At 48.9% G+C, this 19,982-nt stretch overlaps 1 long non-coding RNA gene across 2 annotated transcripts in view; it reads right to left on the minus strand.

The window, feature by feature from the left end:
* Nucleotides 1-257: 257 nt before the first annotated feature.
* Nucleotides 258-19,982, minus strand: part of LOC122209943 — a 42,531-nt gene continuing 22,806 nt past the window's right edge. For both annotated transcript variants that reach the window (XR_006197848.1, XR_006197849.1), the window contains exons 3-4: nt 2,855-2,955; nt 258-788 (exon numbers count right to left, since the gene is read on the minus strand). This is a non-coding gene — a long non-coding RNA (uncharacterized LOC122209943). The remainder of the gene's footprint in view (nt 789-2,854; nt 2,956-19,982) is intronic.

Here is a 19,982-nt window from a genome sequence, read left to right on the forward strand (position 1 = left end):
TTACTCTGCTGTACTTTATATTTTGTCCATTTGCTATAAGTGGATTCATTTAAGATATTGACTGCTTCTTCTCGTCACCCTCCACTGCACTGCAGCTCCTGGTGAATCTTCATTCTGCTCACCGCCATATCCCATGCACCCACAACAGGGCCTGGCAAGAGAAGATGCTCAGTGAATATTTGTGGAATGAATGAATAAAATAATGAGTTGGAAGTCCTCAGCCCTGGCTTAATGCTTTGCTTACCATAGGTGTTTAATTATTGATTACTGATGGGAAGACTTCAATGCTGATCCAGTCCACTTTCTGGTGACAGCTGCCCAGGACAAACAGGTACAGACCTCAGTCTTTCCGCTTGCATTTTTCGGACCAAACCAGAGTCATGGATGGACATAGTCAGGAAGAAGGCACGTTCACGGCTTACTTGGCACCCTGTCCTCACGTCCATCCGAGCCAGGAGGTGGGCTTATTTGCCCTCTACCTGCCCCTGCTCTGGGGACAATTCTCACCGCAGGCAAGGACCCCAGCTTGCAGCCCTCAGGTTGATCTTGCTTCACGTCCCACTCTAACCTTAGCAACCGCACCTGTTGGTGGCTGGTCTTGACCTTTCGGCCCATTCTCTTGGAGCTGTCTCTTACCCTTTCCTCCAATCTTCAGCAGCTGCCTCCTGCTGCGCTGTCCCCAGAGCCCGGTTCGGGGCGTTAATTCCGGTCTTCTGGGTTCTGCTCCTGCCCTTCTTTCTTCTTTCCCAGTGCCTGACTCCTGATTCCATTTGCCTGGCCACTGGTGTCTGAAACACCAAGACCCACAGGTCAATGGCTCCCAAAGAGAACCACCAATCTGATTTTCAGTAGGCACCCTGCACATGCTTTTGAAGTTCAGGACGCCATAGCTGCCTGTCCCATCCCAGGCCGGGGCAAGGGCAGGGATGCTGGCCTCCATGTTGCCCACAACTAGGCAGGTATCCTTTCTTCCTCTGTTTATAATCAACCAACCACTCGTCTGCTTTCCAGGCTCACCATTCCCTGGTATCCCTACCTCCCTGGTGTGCTCCTGCATCTAGAATCCCAGCCTTAGCCCCGTCCTGTGGACCCCAGACCCCTTTGAGTTGGCCTCTCTTTTATTCTGAGTTCTACTGTTATTCGGCACCCCGCATCTCACCACCGCGTGGACTTGGGTCCTGGGAAGCTGGAGGGAGGTGGGGAAGTGGAAAGCGGAGTGGCAGGCCTGGATGGGGCCCACTCCGTGTTTCCCACAAGCCCACGCCAAGAATCGGGACCGAGAACAAAGAGAGTTTTGTGCCCTGGTGGTGGGAATGCAAATCGGTGCAGGAATGGGGGTTCCTCAAAAAAAATTAAAGAGAGAATTACCATATGATCCAGTAATTCCGGTAATTTCCCGGAGAAAATTTCGAATTCGAAAAGATATACGTGCCGCCATGTTCATTGCAACGTCTTTTACACCAGCCAAGAGACGGAAAAAGCCCCTGGGCTTGAATAAAGAAGGCCAAGGGGACACAAAGAGTCAGCGCTGGGGAAGAGAGGCAGAGAGAGGCCTGGCCCTCGGGGTCACGGTGCCACCTGCATGTATGAGTTTCCTGTTTGCTGCCATAACAAAAAGTACCACTAACGTAGTGGCTTAAGACAGCAAGGTTTCTCATCTTACAAGTATAGAGATCAGAATTCTGAAATCAGTCTCACCGGCCCAAAGTCAAGGTGCTGGCAGAGCTCTGGTTCCTTCTGGAAGCTCCAAGGGGGAAATCGTTGTTGGTTTGGCTTGTTCGTGTAGCGTATTCAGCCTCCCACACCTCCCCAGCTTCCAAAGCCCCCCTCACCGTACCATTGGGCCCGCTTATCCCTTCCTAGCTTTACCTGGGAAATCCGTGTCCAGGTGGACCCCCAGGTCGGAGGGGACGTGAGGTCCCGGGGAATCTATCAGTGAAGGGACCCGTGAGCAGGGACTTCCTGCCCGGGTTTAGGAAAGTCTCCCACGGTCACTTGCATTCCCGCTTTGGAAAACCTTCTCTGGAAGTACTTCCTCTCCAGTCCCCGCTCTACACTGGTTTCATTACGTGTGACCTTGGCGCCATGAGAGGACTCGGGGGGCGGGGTTTCTAAGAGAAACGCAGAGCTGACCATCCTACCCGCGGTGACGCGTGCGTCCCGAGACTTGCGTGTATAGTATCAGATACTGTTTCAGTGCTTTATTTACATCAGTTTAACTCTCAGAATTGTGCGTGAGTAGGTACCCTTCTCCCCGCGTCACAGCTGAGACAACTGAGACACAGAGAGGTTAGGTAAGTTGCCAAACACGCAGAGCTAACAGGTGGTGGAGGCTGGAACTCGAACCCAGGCCATCTGGTTGCACAGTCCCTGTTTTATGCACGGGGCTGTACCTCCTTTCCCGAGGACTTGACACAAAAAGATCACTCTGGGTGTGCTGGGCGGGGGGAGGCGCGAAGAGGTGCACAGAGGATCATCACACCCGGTACGGTACTATATGATGGATACATGTCTTTGTACACTTGTCCGAACCCATAGAACGCACACCGCCAAGACAACCTATGACGTGTCCACGGAGGGGCATCGATTGTAACAAACACACCACTCCAGGGGGGCATGTTGGTGATGGGGAGGCCAGGCACGGGGGAGGCCAGGGGGGTAAGTAGGAAAACCTCCACACCTTCCTGTTAATTTTGCTGTGAACCTAAGACTTCTTGAAAAAACAGAAACTTAAAAGAAGTCCAGGATGCGGAAATTAAATGACGCAGCCCTTCAGTTCCTAGATATTTACCCAAGAGAAGTAAAAACGCATGCCTACAGAAATACTCGAACACGAACGTTCTTAGCAACTTACCAACTTGGAGGGCGTGTCTGTACTTCTTCACGGTAGCCAAAAGCTAAAATCAGTGTGAACGTCCCGCTTAGGGGAGATGATCAACAAATCGCAGTCTATTCCTATAATGGGATATCAATAACAAAAAGAAACAGACTATTGATACACAGTAAAAAAAAAAAAAAAAAAAAAAAGAAGAAGAAGAAGAAAAGAAAAGAAAAGGTACAATCTCAAAAACAAGCCTTCTGATTTGGTGGATCGTGGAGGGGTGAAGCGAGAGAACAGACGGCCGAATTAAGAGGGTCTTGTAGCGTCTAGGTAAGACATGTGGTGCCAGGCCCGCGGTGGTAACAGCGAAAACAGAGGAAAATGAATGGAATTAAGAGAGATTTGCGATCTGGAAGAAATCAAGGCTGATTCCTGGGTTTTGAGCTTGAGCAACAGAGTGGATGGTGATGCCTTTACTGAGAGAGGAGCAGGATTGGCGGGGCTGGTCCCCAAGCCCGGTATCCTTGCCCTTGGGTAGTCTCTGAGCCCGCGCCAACCCTCAGCCCCACTCTAGAGAAGGGCCAGCGCCCAGATGCCAAGGTTAGCCTGCACTGGCGGGCCCATGCCAAGAACCACAAAAGCCTCATTTTATTTAAAACACGGGGCTTGGCAGAATTCCCTACCTAGACAGAGACAACCCATTACTTCATCTCGGGAGCTGCATTACAGCCTCTGTTTTCGTGTATCTATTAGCCAGGCCTCTCAGCCGAAAACCCAACCATTCCATCAATCACTCCCCCCACCCCGCCCCTCTCCCCGAGGCAGCAGAGGCCGGGATCCCGCAGTGGACATCCGACATCCCAAGACGTTTGCAACTGGGACCAAGCCCCAAAGGCTTTCCTGTTTGTGCACAGGGGGCCTCGTTGCTTTATATTTTTAATTAAAAGCAGATTTTTATCAAACCCCCCAAAATCTATTGGGGGAACTGTAATTTTGCTTCCAATCTTCCTATTTAATACTCCCCTAATGCCCATAAAAAGCTTTGGAGTTTCAGCTCATGATTTGAATCTTTACAGATAATTAGCTAGTAGGGTGACTTGGAGAGAGAAGCAGGTATATATTTTCACAACTTGGTCGGGAGTGGGTGGGTGAACCGTGGGAGAAGCATCCCCAGGCAGTCTTGGGACATCTCCGCTCCCGAAACATAAACACGCAATTCATTTAAAGGCACGATCATTCAGGCTCCTTAATTGCTGCCATAAAAACCGCTTTCCCCTCTCACTTCTGAGGCACCTTATTCTAATGCCTCTTGGCTCTCCCCGCCTCGACTTCCCCCTGCACGACCCCACCCAGCGTTTCACTGACCCTGCTCCCCGGCACCGTGGCTCCCCCCACTCTCCCCTCACTCCCCATGGACAGGCCTCTCCTGTGTCTCCCTGCCCTCCTGCTCCTCCCTCTTCTCCATTTCTCCCCCTTTCAGACCCGGCGACTATTGTCACCCCCTTCTCTGTGGGTCAGGAACTGTGTTTTCACATATGCACTTATAAGCCTTACAATAATCACAAGAAATAATAGCGTTACACACACACACAACCGCACATGTACTCATTCACACTATACACACACACACACACACACACACACACACACAAACACGCTTTGACATTTAAAGAATCTGAGGCTCCTAGAGGTTAGAAAATTTACTCAAGCCCATTCATTTCTACTTTATTTTTTCTCCTTTTCCACTTCTCCTTCACATATGATAGATAGATAGATAGATAGATACACAGAAGGACAGACAGACTGACAGAAGGGCAGACATTAGCATAGTTAGATAGTAAAAGAAGGGTAGGGGGACACACAAAGACATAGGTGATATAGAAATAGATGGATAGGTGGATGGATGATACATGGATGATGGATGGATGGATAAATTATAGACGGGTAGGTGAATGGACAGATGGATGGATGGGTAGATCTACTGAGCAGTTGATAGATGATAGATGGGTGGATGGGTGGATGGAAGGATGGATGGATGGATGGATGAATTATAGACGGGTAAGTGAATGGACAGATGGATGGATGGATAGATCTACTGATCAGTTGATAGATGATAGATGGGTGGATGGGTGGATGGAAGGATGGATGGATGGATGGATAAATTATAGATGGGTAAGTGAATGGACAGATGGATGGATGGGTAGATCTACTGAGCAGTTGATAGATGATAGATGGGTGGATGGGTGCATGGAAGGTTGGATGGATGGATGGATGGATGGATAAATTACAGACGGGTAGGTGAATGGACAGATGGATGGATGAGTAGATCTACTGAGCAGTTGATAGATGATAGATGGGTGGATGGAAGGATGGATGGATGGATGGATGGATAAATTATAGACGGGTAAGTGAATGGACAGATGGACGGATGGATAGATCTACTGAGCAGTTGATAGATGATAGATGGGTGGATGGGTGGATGGAAGGGTGGATGGATGGATGGATGGATGATAAATAGACAGGGGGAAGAAGTGGGACTTGAGCAGCTGGCAAAAAATTAACCAAATACCTCACTCCACCTTTTTGTCCATCTTCTCATGAAGCCCTCTCAGTAACGTTTCCCCCCTCCACCTTTCATCTCTGTGCTAGCTTACTGCTAGTTCAGTGAAAACTCCATGAGGTAGATTTTAAAGGCTGGAAACAAGAAAGTAACGAAGAGGCCACTTGCCTGCCCAGGTGTGAATCAGGACACATGAGATGGTGGGTGTGAAGGCTGTTTCTTGAAACACAGTAAGGCTCTCAAAGGTGGGAAGGTGTCAGAATCATCCATAACTGAACAGAGTTCAAGGGCCCAGGGAAGGTGGCTTATACCAGTGGTTTTCCACCTCACTGTGCATTTGAATCACCCAGATGGCTTCTCAAAATACAGACTGTTGATTCGATAAGTAGGGCCTGAGAAATCACATTTCCGGCAAGTTCCCAGACGCTGCTGCTGCTGGGCCAGGGACCTCCCTCGAAGGACCTTTGCTTCTCGAAAATTCTTTGCAGTGATCAAAGGTTAATTTGGCTGTTATGATGATGTTCCATCATGTCTCTTTTAATTAAACTGTGTAATCCGGCACATTTGAAAATGAAGGAAACAATGGTGGTTCGATTGTTTTCGAGGTCGAGTCAAGATTTCAGAAGATGACCGATTGGAAATGATCCACTGAACCCCTACCCCCGTGTTTTCTGACACCGTCTGGAACTCTCATCCCTGCCCGCCGCGGTCCTAACCCCCCGGCCTCCTCGTCCTGCATGATCAGAGCAAAATCTTGTCTGTCTTGCTTTCCATTGGAACTCTGAGCTAAAACTCTGGAATTTGTGTGTGTGTGTGCGCGCGCCCGTGTGTCTGTACGTGTAGGTACATGTATATAGACTCACACAATGTAAAAACGTGTGTGAGTGCTGCGCCTGGTGAACGAATGAGCCGGTGAATGGATAGGTTGCCCTGTACAATAAGACTGCCATGAAATGGGCAGGAGAACGGGCTCAGAGATGACCCACCTGGGCTGGAGGCCCCGCTCCACCATAGAGACTGGCTGTGCCACTCAGGGCTCAGAGCCCTGAGCAGGAAATCTCTGATATACCATTGCTCCTTATCCTAACAAGACCCCCTTCCCCAGGCGGGGTCCCTTCTGTAAGTACATTTAGCTCCTCGACGGAAGGCATCTGGCCTCCCCAGCCCTGTGCTCATTGCTGGCACCAGCTCAGAAGAGCCCCAGTGAAGTGGAAAAGTCCTTCCAGCAGTATAAAAACTACTCGTATTGATCTCCCCCTTACCGTAGCCTCTCTCTCTCTCTCTCTCTCTCTCTCTCTCTCCCCATTCCTGGTGTTTCTTGCTCTTCTGATTTTACACACCCTCCTGTAGGCTTCACGCTTGACACGAGATCCCCTGGACTTTGCAAAGAGAGCGTGTGACCCTCCCCACTGTGTCACATTCAACATTGTTTCTCGCAGCCGGGAACCTAATTGACAAGGCCCAGCGCGTAATGAGTAAGGGGGTCCTTGGGTTCAAAAGTGATCAGGAATGTCAGGACAGGGACAGTGGAGCATGAAAGCACGTGCAGGACCCTTGACGTGTGGGCTCCTGGATAAGTTTCTGCACAGAGCAGAGAGACTCGGCATCCTACCCGCCGCCCCAGCTCTGGGGGAGTTCTGTCCTCATCTGACATTTTGTCTGTGGGATTACAGGGTGGCCCTTGAATTTATCTCCCTCCTGGGCGTTCTTCGGTTTCCTGTACAAGCGTTTCTTGCCCGCCAGTCCTGTGGGGTCCCTTTGAAGTAGCTTCTCAAGTGGCCCTCCCTGACCTGATAGAATACTCAAACAGGTGGCTAGAAGAAACCCCTCAGGGGACGGTTCGCATCCCCTTCCTTCCCCGCCTCGCCACAACCGCTGACTCCTGGCAGAAACGGTGTTCGTTCTCCCTCCAGAGCAGGGGGCGTCGTGAAATGGACTTGAACGGAGTTGCTCGCAGGTGCCCGCCGAGATGGGCATTTCCTCTTCCGGTGAAGGAAAACAGCAAAGTCTTGGGAACCACACCCCGATTCTCAAAATGGGTCAGCTCATTATCGGCAGGCATTCTCAGAGGCCTCAAGGAGAAAATAAGTCAAATACAAAACGGCTATTAACTTCCCCAAGTTGCAGACCAGCTGGGGAAATTAGGAAAACTAATAGAAAAATAAATCTTGCGACCCTGACACCGAGGCAACTCAAAAATGGAAAAGAGGAGATCAGTCACAGGGGAAGGGTCGTTTCCCTCGGACAGCATCTGTCTCGTGGGGCTGCATTCCGGATCCCCTGGGGAAAGGTTAAGGAGAATTAAAGAGGGTTCTGGAATCGGGTTGCACCTTAAAATCAAGCAGGGAGCTTTAAAAAAATGTTTTTTAATGTTTTTATTTTTGAGAGAGGGAGAGACAGAGACAGAGTGCCAACAGGGAAGGGGCAGAGAGGGAGACACAGAATCCGAAGCAGGCTCCGGGCTCTGAGCTGTCAGCACAGAGCCCGACACGGGACTCGAACTCACCAACCTCATGAACCGAGAATCATGACCTGAGCCGAGGTTGGATGCTTAACGGATTGAGCCCTTCAGGTGCCCCTCAAGTTGGGAGCTTTTAAACCAAAACTAAAGCAAACCTGAGCCCAGGCACTACCATGGGCAATTCAAAAGAATTCCTTCTCTGTGAAAAGTTACTTTTGTAGCTTTTTACATAGAACATTTTAATAAAATGCAACATCCACAGAACACTACGCTCAAGGTTCACAAATCTCATCCAATTTTCATAATTAATTAGTCGGTCAGGACCAATCTTGCCCTCCATCCTCTCTCCGCCCCCCAAAATACAATTCTTTTGAAGCAAATCCCAGATGCCAACTTCAGAATGTTCTCTTAAAGATGGTTCTGTAAAAAAAAAAAATAATAACCACAATACCATATCACACCAAAAAAATTAGCAAACAAACTCTCTGTAATAGTAATTCCTCAGATAATCTGTCAAAATCTAATTTCTCATTTGATATACGTTTTAAACTTTAATGTTTATTCTTGAGAGAGAGAGAGAGAGAGAGAGAGAGAAAGTGAGGGAGGGGCAGAGAGAGAGGGAGACACAGAATCCAAAGCAGGCTCCAGGCTTCCAGCTGTCGGCCCAGAGCCCGACGCGGGGCTCGAACTCACGGACCGCGAGATCATGTCCTGAGCCGAAGTCGGACGCTTAACCGACTGAGCCACCCAGGCACCCCTCCGTTTTGTTTTGTTTTGTTTTGTTATTTTAGAGAGAGAGAGAGAGAGAGCATGAGCGGGGAGAGGGCAGAGGAAGAGAGAGAGAATCTTAAGCAGGCTCCACACTCAGCACGGAGCCTGGTGAGGGGCTCAATCCCACAACCCTGGGATCATGACTTGAGCTGAAATCAAGAGTCGAACACTCAACCGACTGAACCACACTGGCGCCCCTCCTTTTTTTTTTTTAAATGAAGAAATGAAGACAGGTGTCCTGTGCAGCTTCTCACCAGAAAACACGTTGTCCCCTCTTTTCTTAAATAAATGTAGAACACCACACTCCTTAGCTTTTTTTTTTCTTTAAAGAAACTTTGTGTCCAATGTGGGGCTTACATTCAAGATCCTGAGATCAAGCCACATGCTCTAGTGACTGAGCCAGCCCCACACCCCACACGCTCTTAGCTTTTTTCACTGATTCCTGGAGCTTGCTCTCCCTCCGCCCCCCACCCCCCACCCCTGCTCTACAGAGAGGCTCACTCCTTTCCACAGGTGCCTGATACCCTATGATGAGGATGGGCCACGGATCGTTCTGGGCTATTTCTAGTTTTTTGCTAGTACAAATAGAGCTGAAGTATGGAAATTTATATGTATGACTTTTATTTTCTGCCTCCCTGGTGGATCTGACGGGTAGCCAGGGTTGAGAACTTCTGATCTAGAGAGAAAAGCAGGTTGTTAAGAGACCTAAGTTTGGGTCCCAGCTCTGCCCTTAACGTCCCCCTTGGAAAAGCTGGATAGAAAGATCTGGATAAAATATCTGGATAATAAGCTACCCCACAGAAGGTGGAAAGAGTTTAACGAGCTAACGCGGGCGAGGTGCTTACATTCACTCTCAGCACATTTTAAGAGGTTCGTGTGGCCGCTGTTGTTGCTGTGAATCTTTAAATGTCTGATACGGCTTCCCTGCCCGGTTCCTCGGCGGTCCCGACCCCCTCAGGATGTCGGCACAACAAACTCAGATCATCGCCACGAAATTTCTTGAAACAGCTCTAATCTCCCGAGGATGCAGAGAAGGGGTATTGTCTTCATCACCACGATCCCCGAGGGAGGGGGGGGCCACGGGGCAAGCGGTCACTTCAGTGTGGTGACACCCTCGTGTCTGGAGTTGCCCACCCAAGGCTCCCTGACCCAACCGAGTCAGTGAGACGACCTGTCAATTCACTCAAACCAGTAATTTCATCGATTTTTTATTTTCTACTAAATTGACAGATTGAGTACATTGACCACATCGACTGGCTGTTTGGATATCATTTAGACCCAGCTTGAGTGGAGCTAATCACGAGGAGGGAAATTATTATTATTGACATTGCCGCAATGAATCAGACACCCCGCAAGCTGGGACCCTCCCCGTGTCTACCTCTTCCTGTTGTTGCCGGGTCCAGGCCCGGAGAACAAACCCACTGCACCACATTACAGAGGAGATCAAAACAGAGGGCAGAGGGGGAGCGGGGGCTTTGAAAAGGAGCGATCGATACAGAAGTGTGCATTATCATTACTACCCAGTTCTACACGTGTGGCAGAGCTAACAGAGCCAAGGGGAGTTAGAGGCTCCCCCGGGAGGGTGAAGGATGAATGGCCCCCAATCCCTGGAACTGGTGAGTGTTACTTAACTTGGAAAAAGGGACCTTGAAGATGTGATTAAAGATCCTGAGAGGGGGAGATTTTCCTGGACCGCGTCGGTAGGCCCAACGTACCCACTGCCGTCCCCATAGGAGGGAGACCGGGAGGGGATGTGGCCACGGAAGGGCAGCAGAGTGGGTGACAATGGGAGCGAGTGGGTGCGGGGACGGGAGAACGCCCAGAGGCCCGCAGTGCAGACAGACTCCGGAAACTGGCAAAGGCAAGCACAGGGATTTTCCTCTAGAGACTCTGGAAGGAACCAGCTTTGCCAATGCCTCGATGTGGGCCCGGTGACACCAGTTTGGGGCTGCTGGCTTCCAGAACTGTGAGAGAGCCCTCGGGAACCAACACGCTCACACCGGTGGTCTCCTAGCTGCGATCCTCAGGGTGGGAGGGGCGCCGAAGGACTAAAATGGATCCAAATCCATTGTTCTCGACATGGGTTCCATGTAAGATTGCACGGGGTGGGGGGGGGGGGGGGTAGACAGCAACCTGAAACAGAGGAAGTTGATAGCTGCGCATCCGAAGCACAGAAAACACTTGGCTCAGTGCCTGGCACATCGTGAAAATAAGACACGGTCGTGAAAGTGGTTGTGGTAGTTATCACCCTGCTCCGATTCCTTCGTTTCCCCGGTGACAAACCTCTGCTCAGCGCTGTTGAGTGACTCATCCAACGGCATCCAGCTCTTAGCAGGAGGATCAGTAATAATAGAACCCGGGTCTGTACAATCGCGGCGACTACTTCAGCCGGGACCCTGGATCTCCCCCCGCAATGGTTAATGCCACCAGCTGCCTTACGTCACCGTGGCCTTAACTGTCGCATTACAATACCGTGCCTTACGTTAAAATCAAACTTCCGGGGGGGCCTGGGTGGCTCCGTCGGTTGAGCGTCCGACTTCGGCTCAGGTCATGATCTCTCGGTCCGTGAGTTCGAGCCCCGCGTCCCGCTCTGTGCTGACCGCTCAGAGTCTGGAGTCTGCTTCCGATTCTGCGTCCCCTCTCTCTGCCCCTCCCCCGCTCATGCTCTCTCTCTGTGTCTCAAAAATGAATAAACATTAAAAAAAATGTTTTAAACTTCCGCATAAAGGCTGTTTTTATCTTATGCTTTGTTTTAAGCTTCTTTATTTATTTTGAGAGGGGGTAGGGGCAGCTGGAGATAGGGAGAGAGCGAACTCCAAGCAGGCTCCACGCTGTCAGCACAGAGCCCAACACGGGGCTCGAACTCAACAATCGTGAGGTCAAGAGTCGGGCGCTTAACCGACGTAACCGCCACCCAGGCGCCCCGATTTTATGCCTTGTGTTTCCGAAGCCATTGCCAACTTCCAAGGGAGGGGGCCGGCCAGTCCGGGAGCCCTGTGTGCCACCCATCACCTTGGCAGGCCCAGGTGCCAACGGGTGATGTCGGATCAGAAAAGGGGGGCTGCGTCTGGTCCTCCCCCGCCTCTGTCCCCAGCAGCCGGAGACATGAACTCGGCTCTGCCTGCTGAGCAGATTGTCGAGGAGATGGCGGGGCGGGGCCGGGGCATGGGGACAGGGACAGCGAGGCAGCGGCAGAAGCAGCTGCTGGCTCATTAAGGGCACTCGAGTGAAATCTGGGCCACACGGGCCCAGCCATATGCTCACGCGCGAACCACAGCTGTCTGCCGCCGGGTCTGCTCGCAACAGCAGCAGCAGAGGCGACACGTTCGCCCAGCTTCTGGAGGCGATTCTCCTGCTGCTCAGTGGCTGCTCTGACGTCCCACCGAGGAGGCGGCCCCTGGGCCGGGCGTCAGGCAAGAGGAATAGGGCTTGCAGCCAGGGCCAGTCCTGCGAAATTGCACTGCAGGAGAAGGAGAAGAGGGAAAGGACAGGCGAGCCAGTGACACACAGCCCGTGGTCACGGCCACACCCAGCGCTCTCCGTGACCTCGCCTACAGAGGCGTGGCTTCTTTTCTAAATAAAGCTCCTCCCCTGCGTTCGCTCGAGGTTCTCGGCCACCTCGTCCCTACTCAGCCCTCCAAGGCTTCTTCCCATGCTTCCAGTCCGCCCAAACGGGATGAGGTAGTCGCTGGCCCCTTGGAACACGAGCTTCACGAGGGAGGCGGCTTTGAGCATCTTTTCAGTGCTCTGTCCCCATTCCCCGTGGGCCTGGAACACGGCGGGCCTTGGAAATACCTGTGAAGGAATGAGCGCCACTCATTCAATACGTGCTGGGTACTGAACACCGTGCCAGGTGGCGACTGGTACGCGAATTTTGCCCGGTTTCTATACCTCTTTGTGTCTAACCCTCACTTACAGGATGTCCGTGAGTCTAAAAACGAAGACAAATCTCCACAATGCCCTCAAGGATGTCTCCGATGGGTTAAAATAGAAAATAACAAGATTTCCAGACTTTAAGAACACCCTGGAGGCGCCTGGGTGACTCCGTCGGTTACGCTTCCGAACTTCAGCTCAGGTCACGATCTCGAGGTTTGTGAGTTCGAGCCCCGCGTCGGGCTCTGTGCCGACAGCTCGGAGCCTGGAGCCTGCTTCGGATTCTGTGTCTCCCTCTCTGTCTGCCCCTCTCCCTGCTCGCGTTCTGTGTCAGTCTCTCAAAAATGAATAAATGTTAAAAAAAAAACCTATTTTTTAAAGAACACCCTAGAAAGCATTGGGTTAATAACACGTTTGTTGTTAACACTGGGTATCGACTATACTTCGATAAAATGTGAAAATCAGATGAGAGACTGTGGGTAAAACACGGAGCCCAGTCGCTGACCCAGAGTACAGCTCGGCGGTTAGCGGTTATTCTTATGTTGCTATTTTTACAAAGATTAATAAAACAGCACTCAGTGTAGGAGACAAACAAGTAAACAGTTACCGTCCAAAGTGAGAGGGGCTGTCACAGAAGTAAGGACAAGGCCCCGTGTGGCCCCAGACTCTCTCTCTTAAAACGTATCTAGAACCACAACCTTTGCACATCATATCCACTGGGCCTATTCTAGTCCAGGCCACCCACATTCTCAGATTATTTCAGTGGCCCTCCCGACTCTTCTCTCTTCCCCCCCACCCCACGCCCTCCCCCCACCCCTACAGTCTATTCTCAACCCAGCAGCCAGGGATCCTGCTAGAATATAAGTCAGCCCTTGTCGCTCCTCTGTTCAAAATCTCCAGTGCCCGCCCCCCCCCCCCCCCAACCCTCTCCAAGTGAAAACCAAAGTTACGGGGCAGCCGGGTGGCTCAGTCAGTTTGAGCATCTGACTCTTGACTTCGGCTCGGGTCATGAGCCCAGGGTTGTGGGATTATACCCAGCGTGGAGCCTGCTTGGGAATCTCGCTCTCCCACTGCCCCTCTCCCCTGCTCACTCTCTCTCTCTCTCTCAAAATAAAAATAAAAAACAGAGTTATTACTGCCATACCATGATGATTAATTTTACATGTCAGCTGGGCCACAGGGTTTAGTCAAACCCATGTCAGCTGGGCCCAGACGTTTAGTCAAACCGTATTCTCAGTATGTCTGTGAGGGCGTTTCTGGATGAGATTAACACTGAATCAGTAGACCGAGTCAAACAGATGGCCCTCTTTAATGCAGGTGGGCCTTGTCCAATCAGTTGAAGACATGAATGGAACCAAAAGACTGAATAAGAGGGAACTCTATCTGCCACACTGACTTGAGCTAGGATGTTGGTCTTTTTCTGCTTGGGATTGGCTTGGGTCTCCAGCTTGCAGATGGCAGATCGCAGGACTCCATAGCCACCGTAACTGTGTGAGGCAATTCTTCACAATTCTTTTAGTTATATGTGTATTACCTATATTTATATTGTACTATTATATATATTAATCTCTTCCGGTGTAGATACAGATACAGATCCTAATGGCTCTGTTTCTCTGGAGGACCATGCCTAATACACCTAGAGGCCATGGGTGGTCCGCCAGCTGCCCCGACCCCAACCCCCTCCCTTGTACCACCGTTCCTCTCTCTCCTTTCCCCCTCTCTCTCCTTCTGTTCCAGCTGTGTTGTCTTGTTGCCCCCCAAACATGAGAAGCCCTCTTCCTAGAATGTTCTTCCCTCCAGGATATGAGTGCCTCACACTTTCACTTCTTTCTGCCAACTATTAGATGACTATGAAGCTTTCCCAGATGCACGTACCTGAAATAGTGCACACACACACACACACACACACGCCTTTCCACTTTATTTCCCTTAAATTGCTTTAATTTTCTCTATAGCATTTATCAATATCTGCCATACTGCATGTTTACTCCATTTTTTTAAGTTTACTTATTTATTTTGAGAGAGACAGGAGAGCCTGCAAGGCAGAGAGGGGCAGACGGAGTGGGAGAGACAGAATCTCAAGCAGGGAATCTTCCCCTGAGAGCGCAGAGCCTGATGTGGGGCTCGAGCCCCATGAGATCATGAGATCATGGCCTGAGCCGCAATCAAGAATCAGATGCTTAACCGACTGAGCCCCCGAGGCTCCGCAGCGTTTACTTGTTCTATTTGTTTAATGTCTATCCATGTGTCTCTTCCAACTAGAATATAAATTCCTTGAAAGTAGCAAGTTTGCTATACTCCCAAAACCTTGACGACTACCCAGCATCTAGTACCTAGTAATGCCTTATGCCTATTTGTCGATTGGATTAATGAGTAGATGAAAGTTTTAAGTTTGACTTTAGAAGGAGAGAAAGGCATTCTACGTAGATGTCAATAAAGGACATATAGACAATCGGTAGATGATTAGGGTTTGCTGAGTGCTGCTTACGAACTAGGCAACAAAGAATTCAGGGGTTTGCCCTCTAACAAGGACCCAGAGGACAGACTCTCCATGCTGCAGATTAAAGGCTGATCTTTATGCTTTTACAGCCTGCAGAGCAAAGAGCATATGTGACATTCTGGTCTATAAATTAAGGAGCCCAACCAGGATATAAGCTTGAGGTGAGTGAGTAGCCCTGTGAAGGGCCAAGCCTGTCCTCAAAAAACAGCTCTGGGTCAGCTCCAGCACCGAGATAAATTAGAGACAGAAGCCCTAAAGTTCAATGCCAATGAGAACAGCTGCGATAATTTTTCATTGGAAATAGCCCACCAGAGCCATAAAACCTCAATGAAGAGATCAAACAGAGAAGGTCTAGTTTTAAGCAATGTGACATCCCAGTAACATCTCCAAGAGAAGCTGGGGGGTAAAGTATTGCCCCAAGTAAGTAAAGGGGCGGTCCCGCGATAGACGGCTGTCAGAAGAAAGGTGAGAAAGTTCAAGTTGTGGTGCACCTCGTGCACCGGAAGAAAGGGACAAAGGGCTGGAGCCGGGGAGAGGTGGCTGCAGGCTGCGCTAGAGTAGCAACGAAATGCACGACCCAGCGCTCACTAACTTCCGCCAGCCGTGACACGGGGGATTAACCGCTCTACCCTGTCCCCCAGGGTAACAAGAGTCCAGTGAGAAAAGTTTGCATTAGACACTTAGAGAATGATAAGCCCCACGTAAGTGTGAAATAATAGCAAGAAGCCATCAGCAAGGAGTGTCGCGTGAGATGTCCCACGGATGTAAGTTAGGTGGGAGACAAGACCAACTTCCGCCACAGCTTGCCCCCCTCAGCCACAAAAGGGCTTCCTGCCCGCCTGCCTGCCTCTTCCGCCCATCCTAGTGTTGTTTCAATCGACGCTACATTGTCAAGCCGGGCATGGACAGCAAGACGTCTCCTGGAGCCCTGTTGACAGGTGCAACGAGCCATCACAGACTTTAAACATCATGCATGTTTGAAATGACGTATGTTCCAGGTTATTTATCATGGCATTGTTTATAACAACAACAACAACAAAGATTGATAGAGGTTCCCCGGGCAGCTCGGTCGGTGAAGCGTCCGACTTCGGCTCAGGTCGTGATGTCACGGTTGGAGAGTTTGAGCCCCGCGTCGGGCTCCATGCTGACAGCTCAGAGCCTGGAGCCTGCTTCGGATTCTGCGTCTCCCTCTCTCTCTCTGCCCTTCCCCCGTTCGCACTCTGTCTCTCTCTCTCTCAGAGATAAATAAACATTAAAGAAAAAAAAGATTGATAACAGTTTCAGGGTGGATTTCAGCAAATCAAGATACCGCCAAAGGATGGAATTCTGGGCAACAATTTGTAAACTCCAAGAAGCTTTTTGTGTACTGAAGTGACATCATTGCCAAAACAGATGAGGTTTAAAAAAAGAACAGAATGGTAGGTTTGTTACTATTTGTGTAAGAAAGGGAGAGGAAAGGAAGATATGAGAGGGGTTACTTAGATTGCACAGAATATCTCTGAACGTATACCCACGAGCCAAATAATATTGTTGCCTCCAGGGAGAAGAACTAGGCAATGGAGGGGTGAATGAATGAGAAAAGAGAGTGGGCAATTGACTATTCACTCTACGTCCCCATGCCTTTTGAGTTTTGTCCAACATGAATGCATTTCCTAAAAAATTAAATTAGAAATAAAAGGCCAATATAAAATACATCAGACGTGCTCATTTGTGGAAAAATTCAAACACAGCAAAGTATACAGAGAAAATAAGCATGACTTCATAGTCTCATCACTGAAGATGAACATGACTTCTTTGGAAATGATCATTATTGATGTTTGATATATTTCTTCCCAGTTGGTTTTTTTCTTTGCATATTTTGCATAACTGAGATCAGTTGGCCTATAGATTTCTATCCTACCCTAACATAATAGCATAAGCATTTTCTCTCAACACTAAAATGTTAACAGAAGGATTGTTTCAGTGAATGATCTCTCCTCTGTCATATGCACGTACCATGACTTAACCAGCACCCTTAAACATTTAAGTAGTTTTCAATTTTTGGTCATCATTTTTGGGAATTGATCTCTGTGTCTCTGATTGCATCCATAAGCCGAATCCCTAAAAATAGATTTGCTGGATGAAAGGGTATGAATATTTTTCAGTTTCTGTAATATAGATTGCCAGAGTCCCTCCAGGAACCTTGTATATGACAGCGCCCTTTGCACGGTGACCCAGGACCACTTGCCGTCACGGTAAGATGCCAGAACTTCAAGAAAGATGCCCTTCTTTCTCCAGCTTTGGATCAGAAATCAATACGAAAGGACGACCTCTCTGAGAGCCTGCAGACGTAAATTATACAAGTTTGCTGCTTGTTTTCTAAAACTGTCTTTTCTGGATTCCTGAGGAAGATAACCAGACTTGGTAGATATTCGTAAAGAATAACACTCCTCCGAGCATTTTTGGAAATACTTGCTGAGAGAAAACCTTATTTCATAAGACAACTTTCTCTACTTACAATCAGGCACCCCCAGCTTTAACTTAAGCCACACAACCGTGAGCCAAAAGAATTACCAACAGTACGTGGATTTCAAGTTGGTTTGAGAAGCAAGACTTCTGGTATGAATGTGGCGACCACTTTGCCTCGTTTTACTTCTTCCCCCACTAGGAATCACACAAAAGCAAAAGGAGAATTATCAACTGTGCGACTAGTTTCCACGGAATTCAGAGACGGAGATCATCCAAATTCCAAAGCACATGGAAGGGCCCCCAGGTTGGCTGAGACTGGGCTATGAATTGGGGGGAGCGAAAAATAAGAAGCAGTGGGGTGACAGGAGAGCCCAGTGGGGACAAATTTCAGAAAGTGCCACTTAATTGATGCGGTCAGAAGGTAAGGGCTGCTTCCAGGGACTCGGGGAACAGAGCTGGTGACTTAGGCCCTCCGGGCCCCAGCTGGCGCACGGCAGCAGAGAGGAGGCAAGACGCACAGAGAGTCACGGGCTGGGCCATGGCCAGGTGGAGATCTGTCTCTGGGGAGCAGAAGAGGAAGCATCAGGCGCTGCCTGGGCCCCTCCCCACACACGACCTTCTAGCAAACAGCTGACTCAGAAAACCCAGCCTACGCTGTGATGAATTACATGATGAGGGACAACAGTGGGACTAGTGGGGGTAGTCATTGCTGGATTAAGGATACGGATGCAGCCGACCCTTGAACAACACAGGTTTGAACTGCACGGGTCCACGTATATGAGAAATTTTGCACAGTAGATTCAGTACAATACTTTAAATGTATTTTCTCCTCCTTATGACTTTCTCGATAACATTTTCTCCTCTCTAGCTTACTTTATTGGCAGAATACAGCATATGATACATGTAACGTACAAAACGTGTGTTCATCGACTGTTTACGTTAGTGGTAAGGCTTCCTTCTGGTCAACGGTAGATTTTTAGTAGTTAATTTTGGTTTGGTTTTGGTTTGTTTTTAAGTCTATTTATCCATTTTTGAGAGGGGGAGAGAGAGAGAGAGAGAAAGAGAGAGAGCTAGTGGGGGAGGAGCAGAGAGAAAAGGAGAGAATCCCAAGCAGGTTCCGCACTGTCAGTGCAGAGCCTGACACGGGGCTCAATCTCACAAACCGTGAGATCATGACCTGAGCCAAAATCAAGAGTTGGACGCTTAACCGACAACCACCCAGGCGCCCCTGGTAGTTAAGTTTGTGAAGAGTTTAAAGTTATATGTGGATTTTCGACTGCCTAACTCCTACATTGTTCAATGGTCAAGGTGGCAGTTATAGTATGTATAACATCATATAGATTATAGCTAAAAACAACAACAACATAGTAATATAATAATACAAATATAATATATTTAAATAATAATATAAGTATAATAAATAAATATTAATAATAAAAAATGTATATATAATAAATGAATATAAATATAATACTAATAATATAAATAATTCAGCACCCACACAGAGACTCCATAAGAACAACTGTGGGCAAAAGGCAGAAAAATCATCGATTTCTAAAATTTCTCAATGAAATGTGGCTGGCAAAACTCAGGAGAGAAGCAGGGGGGAAAAAATGGAACAAACATCACAGAAGTGAAAACGAAACACCGAGGGACAAAAGAAGACACTGCAGAAAACATAAAAAGGGACGTGGAGACAGATTTGCAAAACTGGAAGAAAAGCCACAAAATAAAATAGGGAGACGCAGCCCGGGAAAGGTACGAGTACAGATGTAAAAGACAGGCAGAGGAGAGCCGATATTAGATGCCCTTAATAAAAAATAAAGTGAGCCAGCGCGATGAAGGAGAACAAATATTTAACAATACAAGTCAGGAAAATTGTCCCAAAAGAAAAGGCCTGACGCTGCCTGTTGAAGAGGAACACCGTGGTCAGGGAAATCGACCCGGGAGAGTCAACACCGAGGCATCTCCTGGCATAGCCGTTGGACTAAATTTAAAGGTAAAGAATCCTTTGCTCTGGCATTTAAAAGTTCGATTACAAGAGGAAAAAAGAAAAACAAACAAACAACAGGCTGACTGCAGATTTCTCCCCAGCAACAGTCAACCCTTGATGACACCGGAGAAAGGCCTAGAACGCCCCAGGGATTCGACCCCTGAGCCAAGAATTTTCTGTTTATCCAAATTACCTTGCAAGTATAACAAACGACCCTGGACAAACAGTTGTGAACCTGCACAACCCAAGGATCGCTGGCCCACAGCCCTTCTTGAGGAAACTTCTAGAGGATAAACTGTAGCCGTGTAAGAAATCTCTAAGGCTCCAGAGCAAAAGAATTGGCCGGGTCCTCCACATGCGCGAGCTCAGAGCGAAAAAATGAAACACACACACGGATTTGGGTGACAGAAGACAATGTGAGTGTCACATGCCCTGACAAGCTAGGAACGAGGCAGGGTAACAACAAAGTGGGCGAGAGAGGCCCAAAAAGGAAATAGGTCTGCTATTTGCCTCATGGGTAACAGAGGACAGAGGGAGAATATTACATAAAGCTGC

Source organism: Panthera leo, chromosome E3, assembly GCF_018350215.1.
Source record: "Panthera leo isolate Ple1 chromosome E3, P.leo_Ple1_pat1.1, whole genome shotgun sequence".
In the NCBI taxonomy this organism is placed as follows: Eukaryota; Metazoa; Chordata; class Mammalia; order Carnivora; family Felidae; genus Panthera; species Panthera leo.